This window comes from Bombina bombina, chromosome 5 (assembly GCF_027579735.1).
Source record: "Bombina bombina isolate aBomBom1 chromosome 5, aBomBom1.pri, whole genome shotgun sequence".
NCBI classification, from domain to species: domain Eukaryota; kingdom Metazoa; phylum Chordata; class Amphibia; order Anura; family Bombinatoridae; genus Bombina; species Bombina bombina.
This window is the reverse complement of record NC_069503.1, coordinates 623,552,188-623,564,180: the sequence shown is the minus strand read 5'-3', so window position 1 is coordinate 623,564,180 and position 11,993 is coordinate 623,552,188.

Sequence of the window (11,993 nt, the reverse complement as noted above, 5' to 3'; positions counted from 1 at the left end):
AATAACAAAAGCATGTGATAAGAGGCTGTCTCTAGTGGCTTAGAAACAGGCAGACATTTAGAGGTTTAAATGTTATTAAAGGGAAACTGAACCCAAAATTTTTCTTTTGTGATTCAGATAGAACATGAAATTTTAAGCATCTTTCTAATTTACTCCTATTATCAAATTTTCTTCATTCTCTTAGTATCTTTATTTGAAATGCAAGAATGTAAGTTTAGATGCCGGTCCATTTTTGGTGAACAACCTGGGTTGTTCTTGCTGATTGGTGGATACATTCATCCACTAATAAAAAAAATGCTGTCCAACGTTCTGAACCAAAAAAAAAAAAGCTTAGATGCCTACTTTTTCAAATAAAGATAGCAAGAGAACGAAGAAAAATTGATAATAGGAGTAAATTATAAAGTTGCTTAAAATTGCATGCTCTGTCTGAATCACGAAAGAAAAAAATTGGGTTCAGTATATTAATATAACAATGTTGGTTGTGCAAAACTGGGGAATGGGAAGTAAAGGCGTTATCTATCTTTTTAAACAATAACAATTTTAGTGTAGACTGTCCCTTTAATAGAAATCTTTGCAAAATGTATTATTCATAATTTTAAAAGGATGTTACCCTTTATTTCTTTGTTTTAACTTAATTTCTGCATGGTCCATTACTTTCTGTCACAGCCACACGTGGGGACTACTGTCTCTACTGGAAGCCAATGTAGCAGTTTTTCCTTTGAAGTGTTGGTAGGGGACATATAATGTAGTTGCAATCAGTTAATTTCACATGTTCAGTAGAGGACTTTTTCTGCAAAAAACATGTGACAATAGAATGTTAAGTTCTGTACTTTCTGCTCTGCTATCCAGCTGAAGGTAGTGGCTAGTGGATAGGAGCTCATTTAGCAAGAAACCAAGTAAGTTGTTTGCTTTTTGTAACACAATCTATTTATTTTGATGTTAACTTTGATTTAACATATTGTTTTTGAGACCAAAGGAGCACTTTTTCATACCCCTTTAAGTTTAGATACTTAAATAAAATGTGCAAAAAACCCAGTTAATTAACAAACAAACAGCCTTGAGGGAATTTAACCTTGAAGAGGGGGATGCAGGACATTTGATTCATGACTATTTCTATGCAATGCTGCATACACTTCTATGAAACAGTCAATTACAACAGATAAAAATGACTTGTCCATTCTGCTAACAAGCCCCTCGGACAGATAGACGTTGCAAGAGGCCAGAAAGTGTATACAGGTCAGCATCCAAGGCAATTCAAGTAAAGCCTCTTTAGCCTAATAGAGACAACACACTCAGAACACACACACAAAATCACCATTGGTTTTATGGCACTGTTCTTTCATTAGAGAGCCCATAAACAACTACAACATATAACTGTAGCATACAAGTGAATATATATTTTATACATACTTTTTGTACATACACTCATATTTGACTAAAATAAAACATACCAACCTTCATGGATTTCACACAAAGATACAAGCTAACTATCAAACTGCCTACTGACATCTGCTAAGGATTGCTGAGTTAACCTACTGTCTCTTCTGCTTTCAGGTACGTGAGCTAAGGCCCTGCACTGAATTCTTGCTATTCCCTGCTTTTTCTGTCATTTTGCAACAAATCCCTCTTTTTGGTACATGAGCTAAGGCCCTGCACTGAATTCTTGCTATTCCCTGCTTTTTCTGTCATTTTGCAACAAATCCCTCTTTTTGGTAGGTGAGCTAAGGCCCTGCACTGAATTCTTGCTATTCCCTGCTTTTTCTGTCATTTTGCAACAAATCCCTCTTTTTGGTACGTGAGCTAAGGCCCTGCACTGAATTCTTGCTATTCCCTGCTTTTTCTGTAATTTTGCAACAAATCCCTCTTTTTGGTACGTGAGCTAAGGCCCTGCACTGAATTCTTGCTATTCCCTGCTTTTTCTGTCATTTTGCAACAAATCCCTCTTTTTGGTACGTGAGCTAAGGCCCTGCACAGAATTCTTGCTATTCCCTGCTTTTTCTGTCATTTTGCAACAAATCCCTCTGTGTGTGTGTGTATATATATATATATATATAAATATATATATATATATATATATATATATATATATATATATATATATATATATATATATATATTGAGCAATTGAATTTAGTCTGTTAAAATTAAGTCCTGCATTTTTTGTAATGATTTTTCCCAATGTCTCAATTCTAATGTCTAGTTAATTGCCATGTGATGCTCACTCCTTATCAATACTTGCTATAACTCTCAAATGTATAGTTCTTTTATGTCACAGTTTTAACCCCCTCCAAATTTTATTGTCTGTTTACTTAACTCATCTCACCCTGACCAGATTCTAACATTCCAATTGGCCTTACCAACTGTCTTTGATTAGCAATTAAGTAAATTTAGTGGACTCAGCTGAATGCCCTACCTGTATATATTGCAGACTAGCTTGGGGAAGTGCATTGCACAGGGGTGATTGCATTGGTAACAGGGCTGTGTACTTTGTAACAATAGCATATGTTCACATTTTCAAAGTGAACATTTTATAAGTGAGGCATTAATTTTTAAGAATTATACAAGAATTCAACAAGGATTGGGCAAGGGGTAAGACACAAGGCAAGTACTCTAGTATTACTATGTTTTATGTATATCATTGTATCCTTTTGCAAGTGCTGCTATAACACTGTGTCTTATGTGTTTACTTGGTTCCCACTTTCAGAATAATGCTCAATATCTTCATACTCCTTTTTGCTACCTCTTGTCTCTACAATAAACTACATTACTCAGTTACTCCTTCTCTCTCTCCACCTGCACTGTTCATTAGCCCATCTCTCTTATACTCACCTTACTTTTGTACTCATGAACTCTACTTATTCCTAAATACTCTCTCTCCCCCCTGCACTTCAGTTAAACAACAGTCTCATTACTGCAAATCTGCTTCTCATGTCACTCTCCCTCTTGCTCATACTAGCTGCTGGTGACATTTCCCCTAATCCTGGTCCCTCACAACCTCCTAACCTTTCACATCCTTGTGTGCCTTTCAATAGACTTCAGAAACTAAACTCTGGTAACCTTAATCACATTCCTCTTACATCTAAAAACCCCTCCCCCTTCACTTGTGCACTCTGGAACTCTCGCTCTGTTTGCAACAAGCTAACTTCTATCCATGATCTCTTTATCTCCCACTCTCTTAACCTTCTGGCTCTTACAGAAACCTGGCTCTCTACTTCAGACACAGCATCCACTGCTGCACTGTCACATGGGGGTCTCCATTTCAGCCACACTCCTAGGTCTGGCAATAGACAAGGAGGTGGTGTCGGTATTTTACTTTCCTCTCGTTGCACCTTCCAACAAATACAGCCCTTCTCTTCACTAACATTTTCTTAATTTGAAGCACACATGATTCGGCTATTCTCTCCCCTCTCTATACGTGTTGCAGTCATATACCGCCCCCCTGGCTCCCCAACTCAATGTTTAGATCACTTTGCTGCCTGGCTTCCTTATTTCCTTTCCTCAGACACCCCTGCCCTCATTCTTGGTGACTTCAACATCCCCCTTAACAATCCCACTGCCCCATCTGCTAAACAACTTCTGCAACTCACTTCCTCTTTCGGTCTGTCACAATGGACTGATTCTCCCACTCACAAAGACGGTCACTCCCTTGACCTGATCTTTAGCTATCAATGCACTCTCTCAAACTTCTCAAACTCCCCTTTTCCTCTTTCTGACCACCATCTCCTTACCTGCAACATATCATCCCTTCCTACAACTCTCCCACCTTCTACTCCTCACACCAAACTTCACAGAAGCATTAGGTCTTTAGATCAGCAACAACTTGCTAATTTCCTTCAACCGCTCCTCTCATCCTTCTCCTCCTTTTCCTGCCCTGAACAATCTATCCGCCACTATAATTCCACCCTTATATCCGTCCTTGACAATCTCGCCCCTCTTACCACTGCTAGGAAATCACACACTCATCCCCAGCCCTGGCATACTCCTCTGACACGGTACCTACGCAGATGTTCCCGTACTGCTGAACGGCATTGGGGAAAATCACGGAGTTCAGCTGATTTTCTTCATCACAAATTCATCTTGAACTCCTACTACTCTGCCCTTAATCTCCACAAGCAACACTACTTCTCTACTCTTATCTCTAATCTTTCTTCAAACCCAAAACGTCTGTTCTCCACTTTCAATACTCTCCTCCGCCCTCCTCCACTTCCTCATACAACTTCTCTGTCAGCTCAAGACTTTGACAGTCACTTCATTAACAAAATTGATTCCATCAGACATGAAATCAGTTCTCAACACAATTCCATTCTCTCCCCCCTCAAATACTCTCACTCAACCACAACCCTCATAACCTGAAACTTAGTTCATTCTCCCCTGTTACTGAGGACGAAGTTTCAGCACTTATACTGCGCTCTCACCTCACTACCTGTCCCCTTGACCCTATCCCCTCACAGCTGCTCCCCTCTCTCTCTGCTACCCTTACCCCTATACTAACACACATTTTCAACCTCTCCCTCAGCACTGGTACATTTCCCTCATCAATGAAACATGCACTGGTCACACCTATCCTCAAAAAACCTTCCCTTGATCCTACCTCCCCATCCAACTACCGCCCAATTTCTCTCCTCCCTCTTGCTTCAAAGCTTCTCGAAAAACTAGTATATGCACGCCTATCCCATTTCCTTACGTTAAACTCCCTTCTTGACCTGCTGCAATCTGGATTTCGTCCCTATCACTCCACAGAGACAGCTATTGTTAAGGTCACCAATGACCTACTTACAGCTAAATCAAAAGGCCACTTCTCTCTGCTTATCCTCCTTGATCTGTCCGCAGCCTTTGACACTGTCGACCACCCTCTCTTGCTCCAAACCCTCCAATCCTTCGGCATCTGTGACACAGCCCTTTCGTGGCTCTCTTCCTACCTGTCAAACCGTACCTTCAGTGTAGCCTTCTCTGGGGCCTCCTCTGCCCCGTCACCACTTTCTGTCGGAGTACCGCAAGGCTCTGTCCTCTGTCCCCTTCTCTTCTCAATCTATACCTCATCACTAGGTTCCCTAATTAAGTCCCACGGTTTCCAATATCATTTGTATGCCGATGACACCCAAATATACTTCTCTGCACCAGAACTATCTCCTTCCTTGCTAACCCGTGTCACTAACTGTCTTTCTCACATCTCTTCCTGGATGTCCTCTCACTACCTCAAGCTAAATCTCTCCAAAACTGAGCTCCTCATTTTCCCCCCTTCTTCCAAAATCTCCACCCCTAATATCTCTATAACTGTCGACAACTCCATCATTACCCCTACCTCGCATGCCCGATGTCTCGGGGTCACATTTGACTCAGATCTTTCCTTCACTCCTCACATTCAGTCCTTGGCTACAGCCTGCCGCTTCCACCTTAAAAACATCTCTAAAATTTGACACTTCCTTACGCAAGACACAACTAAGATTTTAATCCACTCTCTCATTCTTTCCCGCCTTGATTACTGCAACTCTGTCCTCTCTGGTCTCCCCACCTGCCGCCTAGCTCCTTTACAATCCATAATGAATGACTCTGCCAGACTCATCTTCCTTACACGTCGCTCTTCATCTGCCGCGCCTCTCTGCCAATCCCTTCACTGGCTTCCTCTTGCCTCTAGGATCAAACACAAAACTCTCACTCTTACATACAAAGCCCTCAACTGCACTGCTCCCCCCTACATCTCAGACCTTGTCTCCAGATACTCTCCCTCCCGTCCCCTTCGCTCTGCTCATGACCTCCTACTCTCCTCCTCTCTTGTCACCTCATCACACTCCCGTTTACAGGACTTCTCCAGACTGGCTCCCATCTTGTGGAACTCTCTGCCTCGCTCCACAAGACTCTCTTCTAGTTTTAAAAGCTTCAAGTGCTCCCTAAAGACTCTACTGTTCAGGGACGCATACAACCTACGCTAACCCTTCCTAATACTAGTTCCTCTCCTCCACTGCAATCCCCTGAACCCTCTTAGCATGTAAGCCTAAAAGTCCAGCTGTTTGTAGATCACCTTCTTAAGAGCTGACTACAACAGTGCAACTTTTGGCAGGGCCCTCTACCCTATAATTGTTTTGTTGTACTCCCCCTTTTGTTTATAGCGCTGCGGAATCTGTTGGCGCTCTACAAATAACCGATAATAATAATAATAATAATAAAGCTCTTACATGGTTTTCACACAGTATATTTATTATATTATATATTCATTAATTACAGGGTTTGTTAATTTGTTTAATTTTTCTTCAAAAAAGCATACAAATATGCTTATTGCTTGACCTACATATTGCTGAAAAAAAAGTGCGTGCACGTGCAGTCTCTATCTTTTTTAATCTTGCTGAAAGAGTATATTGTTTCCTGATTTTATACTTTGCTAGTTACTTCTTCTATTCAAACCATTCTCCTTATATATAACTAGGGGAGTTAATTTAACCCCTTAAGGACCGAGCATTTCAAACAAAAACTTCCCCAAAAGACCAGATCATTTTTAGCATTTTTGCCATCACTACATTTAAACAGAAATAGAGCCTTTTTTATATTTACCTATCAAAACTATATATATATATATATATATATATATATATATATATATATATATATATATATATATATATATATATATATATATATATATATATATTTTAGTAGACAATCCAAAGTATTGATTTAGGCCCATTTTGGTATATTTCATGCCACCATTTCACCGCCAAATGCGATCAATTAAAAAGAAATCGTTAACTTTTTCAAAATTTTAGGTTTCTCACTGAAATTATTTACAAACAGCTTGTGCAATCATGGCACACATGGTTGTAAATGCTTCTCTGGGATCCCCTTTTTTCAGAAATAGCAGACATATATGGCTTTGGCATTGCTTTTTGGTAATTAGAAGGCCGCTAAATGCCGGTGCACACAGCACTTGTATTATGCCCAGCAAAGAAGGGGTTAATTAGGTAGCTTGTAGGGTTACTTTTATATTTAGTGTAGAGATCAGCCTCCCACCTGACACATCACACCCCCTCTCCCTAGCCCCTCTCAAACAGCTCTCTTCCCTCCCCCACCTCACAATTGTCACCGCCATCTTAAGAACTGGCAGAAAGTCTGCCAGTACTAAAATAAAAGGATTTTTTTAAATATATATTTTCTGCAGTGTAGGATCCCCCCTTACTCCCCAACCTCCCTGACCCCCCCACAATACCCTCCCCCCTCCCAGATTGACTTCCCATAACTCAGAAAAATAACCAGGATCCCCCCTCTCCCCCTCCCCAGTCCCTCCTTACCTCTCCCTGACTCTTTCAGTGGTGTTTTTTTTTCCCCAATTGTTGTGCGCAACTCCCCCCCACCTCCCGCCCCCACCCAGTGATGGACCGCCACCTGCCTTCCTTTCTTAGCCTCCCATCCACCAACGATCGGCACCATCGCTGTGCGATGCAGAGAGTGGCAAAAATTTAAATTTTCTTTCATAATTTAGGTAGAACATACAATTTTAAACAACTTTCCAATTGACTTCTATTATCAAATTTGTTTCATTCTCTTGGTATAATTTGTTGAAAGAGCAGCAATGCACTACTGGTTTCTAACTGAATATATGGGTGAGCCAATAACAATAGGCATATATATGCAGCCACCAATCAGCAGCAGCTAGAACCTAGGTTATTTGCTGCTCCTGAGCTTACCTAGATAAACTTTTCAGCAAAGGATAATAAGAAAAGGAAGCTAATTAAATACTAGAAATAAATTGGAAAGTTGTTTAAAATCGTATGCTTATTTCATCTAAATGGTGAATGTCTAATTATGACTTTACTGTCCCTTTAAGTTACTTAGTTATCTACTCAGACTTCCATCTAACTGTCCATTGTTATTTTCACCTATCACCAGATTTCTGTATAGAACATTTAAAGGAGAACTATAACTCCTATATAACAGGATATCAAAAAAGGTCATACACTTGACTTTTACTAAAAAAGCCTTTTAGTAATGTTTGGTTGAATGATTTGTCATAAAGCCCTTAATCCTGCATGCTTAAGTAAGGTCTGTGCCAGACTCAGGAGGCTAAATATGTATTGCTTACACCCTACAGTCAGTGGCTTATTTAGGTTTTGTGCTGTCCTAGGCACTGAAAATGATTCTTTATGGCATTTCCAAAGTAAATGTTCACTAGGGCTTGCAAAACACATACATACACACATTCACAGGCACACACACACACATTCACAGGCAGGCACGCACACACACACACACATATAACAAACACACAGTCTCACAGACACATTCACACACAAAGTTATACACATACACAGGGTCATGCGTGCACACACACAAACAAGTGCCGTGTTAATGTATAGGCTAACAAGGCCGGTGCCTAGGGCATCAGATTTTTGAGGGCGGCACTTGCCCCAACCGGTGAAAGAATATGTGGCTTTGAAAAAAAAAATTTGACAGGCGGCTTAACGCCAGCGGTCATGTGACCGGCTTTCAGCCGAGATCACGTGATGTTTTGAAACAGCCGCCTTCCTTTCTGTTGGGGCACACATGGCTGGGATCTCCCAGGCAGACAAGAAGAAGTGAGTGTGACAGGAGATGGATACTCACTGATCGGTGTGGTGGAGAGTGGCCAGTGGGATTAAGGGAGTCAGTCAATCAGCTGAGTGGACAGTCTGGGACTCCTCACGACTTAACTCAGGTAGGGGCCAGGCCTGGGCACTGCCACAGCTGTCAGCGCCACTCAATATTGCTGAGAGAACTAAGGGAGTCAGAGAGAGACGTAGAGCTAGCCGCTGCCACAATGTCATTATTTGATTTAATTACCTTGATTTTGTCTGCTGCACAAGTTTGGAGTGTTTTTGCTTTGCAATTGCTTGTTATGATAATGAATCATTAACGATTAAACACTTCTTAATAATATAGTATTTTTTCCACTGCAGATAGGAAAGTTCTAGGCCACCTATCCTATCTGCAGTGGAAAAAAATGCTATGTATTAAAAAAGTGTTTAATCGTTGCTTCGTTATTATAACTTTGTATTTATCAAGCAATTGCAAAGGAAAAACACTGCAGACTCGTGCAGACAAAATCAAGATAATTAAATCAAATAATCTATAATCTATGACATGTACAGTAAAGTAAACTAAACTGTATTACTTAGCTCATTTCTGTTTTATTAAAGGGTACCGTACTACCTGTCCTCAGCCCCCCTGAGCTGTTTACAAAGTATTGCCTAAGTATTGTGAAAAGAAGAGCTAAAATTTCTTTGTTAGGGAGTGAGAGTTGTGGTTCTGGCTTAGCTGCAAAAATGGGCATTGAAGCATCGATTGAACTGAAAGTGTTTGAATAAAAGTTCAATTGAATGATTCCTATCTTTGCTTAGCATTTTATGTGTTATACTCTACTAGTGTAACTTCTGGCTCAAAAATTGAGGTTTCTAAAAGAGGCACAACACCACAATAAATACCCAGATTCTAGAGGTATCTTATCTGCTCACAGGGTTAGGGTATCATGTACTGTCTTTACTTGTTTTCATTATGTTTTCAAGCACTGCAGTGCAACTGCAAGGCAAGCTGTAACCATTACTGCTCACTGTATATTATCTAACTATTCTCATTACATTGCTGCTGGGGTTTTTTAGTTTTTGTTGTAGCTACTCCCTTACCAAAAAAATGATATGTAAGCTCGTTGGGCAAAATCTCTTATTATATACCTGTATAATACTTCTAAATAACTGTAAGCTTTTTAAAAATAGACACAAAAAATGTGCTGCCCCCCCTCCAATCTGCTGCCCTAGGCACATGCCTTGTTTGCCTAGGCCAAAATATGCCCTTGCCTCCAGTATTTTAGTACATCTCATGTATTAAATGGAATTGATTGTTGATCATATTCCCTCCCAAGGTTGTTCATTAACATCATATCATCTTCTTCCCTCTGCTACTCAGATAGCAGCCCTTTCTGTTTTATGCAGATCCCTGGGAAATGTTCTTGACTATACTGGGCAATATACATCTAAATCACATATTAAATAATTGTTCCATCTGCAAATCAATATGTCCTCATTCTGATATTTTCAAAGTGTTAGTAAAACTGGATGAACCAACTAGATGAACTACAATAAGATATAATAGTAACTCTATTGTTATTATCCCTACATGCAAGATAATCGGACTAACATTTTACCAGTAGTAGAATTTCACTGCACTAAACTTCTGATAACACTTTTTTAATTAAATGTTATGGGCTAGATTACGAGTGGAGCGCAAGGGGTTTATCCTCACTTGAGCTCAAATGCGATTTATGCAAGAATGATTATTTATTACTGTGACTTCAGAGCTCTGGTTAACTGTTTTGCGACCCTAAAAAGTTGCACAAAACACATCAAAATATTTTACAAAGTACAGTTACACTCATAATAACACTATCTAATAAAAATATTTAAAAAAAATATTGCACACAAAAGTTATAAGGGTTCAAATATATGAAATATCAGGTGTTAGGAAAAAAAAGGCGGGCAAAGGGCTTTAATATACAGATATGTATATATATATATATATATATATATATATATATATATATATATAACAATAGAATGCCAGAGACACCTAGGTGGGCAGGCAAGTTGCACTATGGTCTGTGCTCAAACACAAATCCTAAAAGTAAATCAGTCACAGCTGCTGCAAATTCAGGGAATAAACCAGCTCCCCCACTCCTGAATGGGAAAAGGTAGGGACTGGATAAACAAAGGTGAACAGGAAGGATGGCTAGCGCTATGAAATGATATAGATGCAAGTGACACAGAATACCTTACATATACAGATTAATATAATGCATAAAAATGCAAAAAATGCCCATCAAAGTCCAGAAAAATAATAATAATAACAATCAAATGATAAAAAAACGATAGGTATTCCACTTACAAGAAATTATCTCAGTCATATGAGGGAAGGTGCTGCACCTGTGAGGGAGAGACCTCCGGTTCGTCCTGATGCTGGATATTAGCAGGAGATGGTTAAATCTTCCCCTCCTGGAGTATGGTATAATATGTCCGGATGTGTATTGCTATAGATGCGAGTGGTGTCCAAATGAAATCTCTCTTGTACCTACCCGTATGCAGGATATATATATATATATATATACAAGGCAAAACACGAGAAGAGCAAAGATAGCGTAATAACGTTTTTAATGTAAACAAAATCAGAAATAAAAATACTACAACTCACATTTAAAAACCTCAAACAAGTGCGGTATGTAAAAGCATTTACTTGTTCCCTATAGTCCAGGCCAGTTCCAACAGTGAGTCGAAATAGGTATCAGACTATAACGAGTCAAAAAAACACCAATAGAGTTCTAAGATGGTACAACCCGGTGCATAAAATCGAGTCCCTTATGCGTTTCAAAGGTTGGTATAGTCCTTCTTCCTCAGAGGGTTCCTCTGTCTACATATTTATTTATATGTGAATATATGTATTTACAGACATATATACATATAAACACAAAAATACATGTGTAAATATATACATAGAAATATATTTATGCAATATTTATATTTAATAATGGTTTTAACTGTGTATTTACTGTAAAAAGTTCACATTTCAATGTTCTGTACATAGCAGAATATGTTCTATGTATTTAGAAATAGATTTACCTATATATATCGATATATATATATATATATATATATATATATATATATATATATATATATATATATATATATCTGTTTATACAGGATCTATACCTATATATAATCATGTAGAAATATTGTTTATTATAATAAATAGAACATATTCTGCTATATGAAGAACATTGTAATGTGAAATATTCATATTTTCATGTCTGGTTACCATATTTAAGAATATACGATCGGGTTTGCGCGAGAGTTGGGTGTTTTTTGCTCCATTGAATTGAATGGGGGAATATGTGAACATGCAAGTAATATTCTAACTTTGGCTTTTTGCACTCGCCGGGTTAGCGCAAGAGCAAAAACAATTTACTTTCAACTCATAAT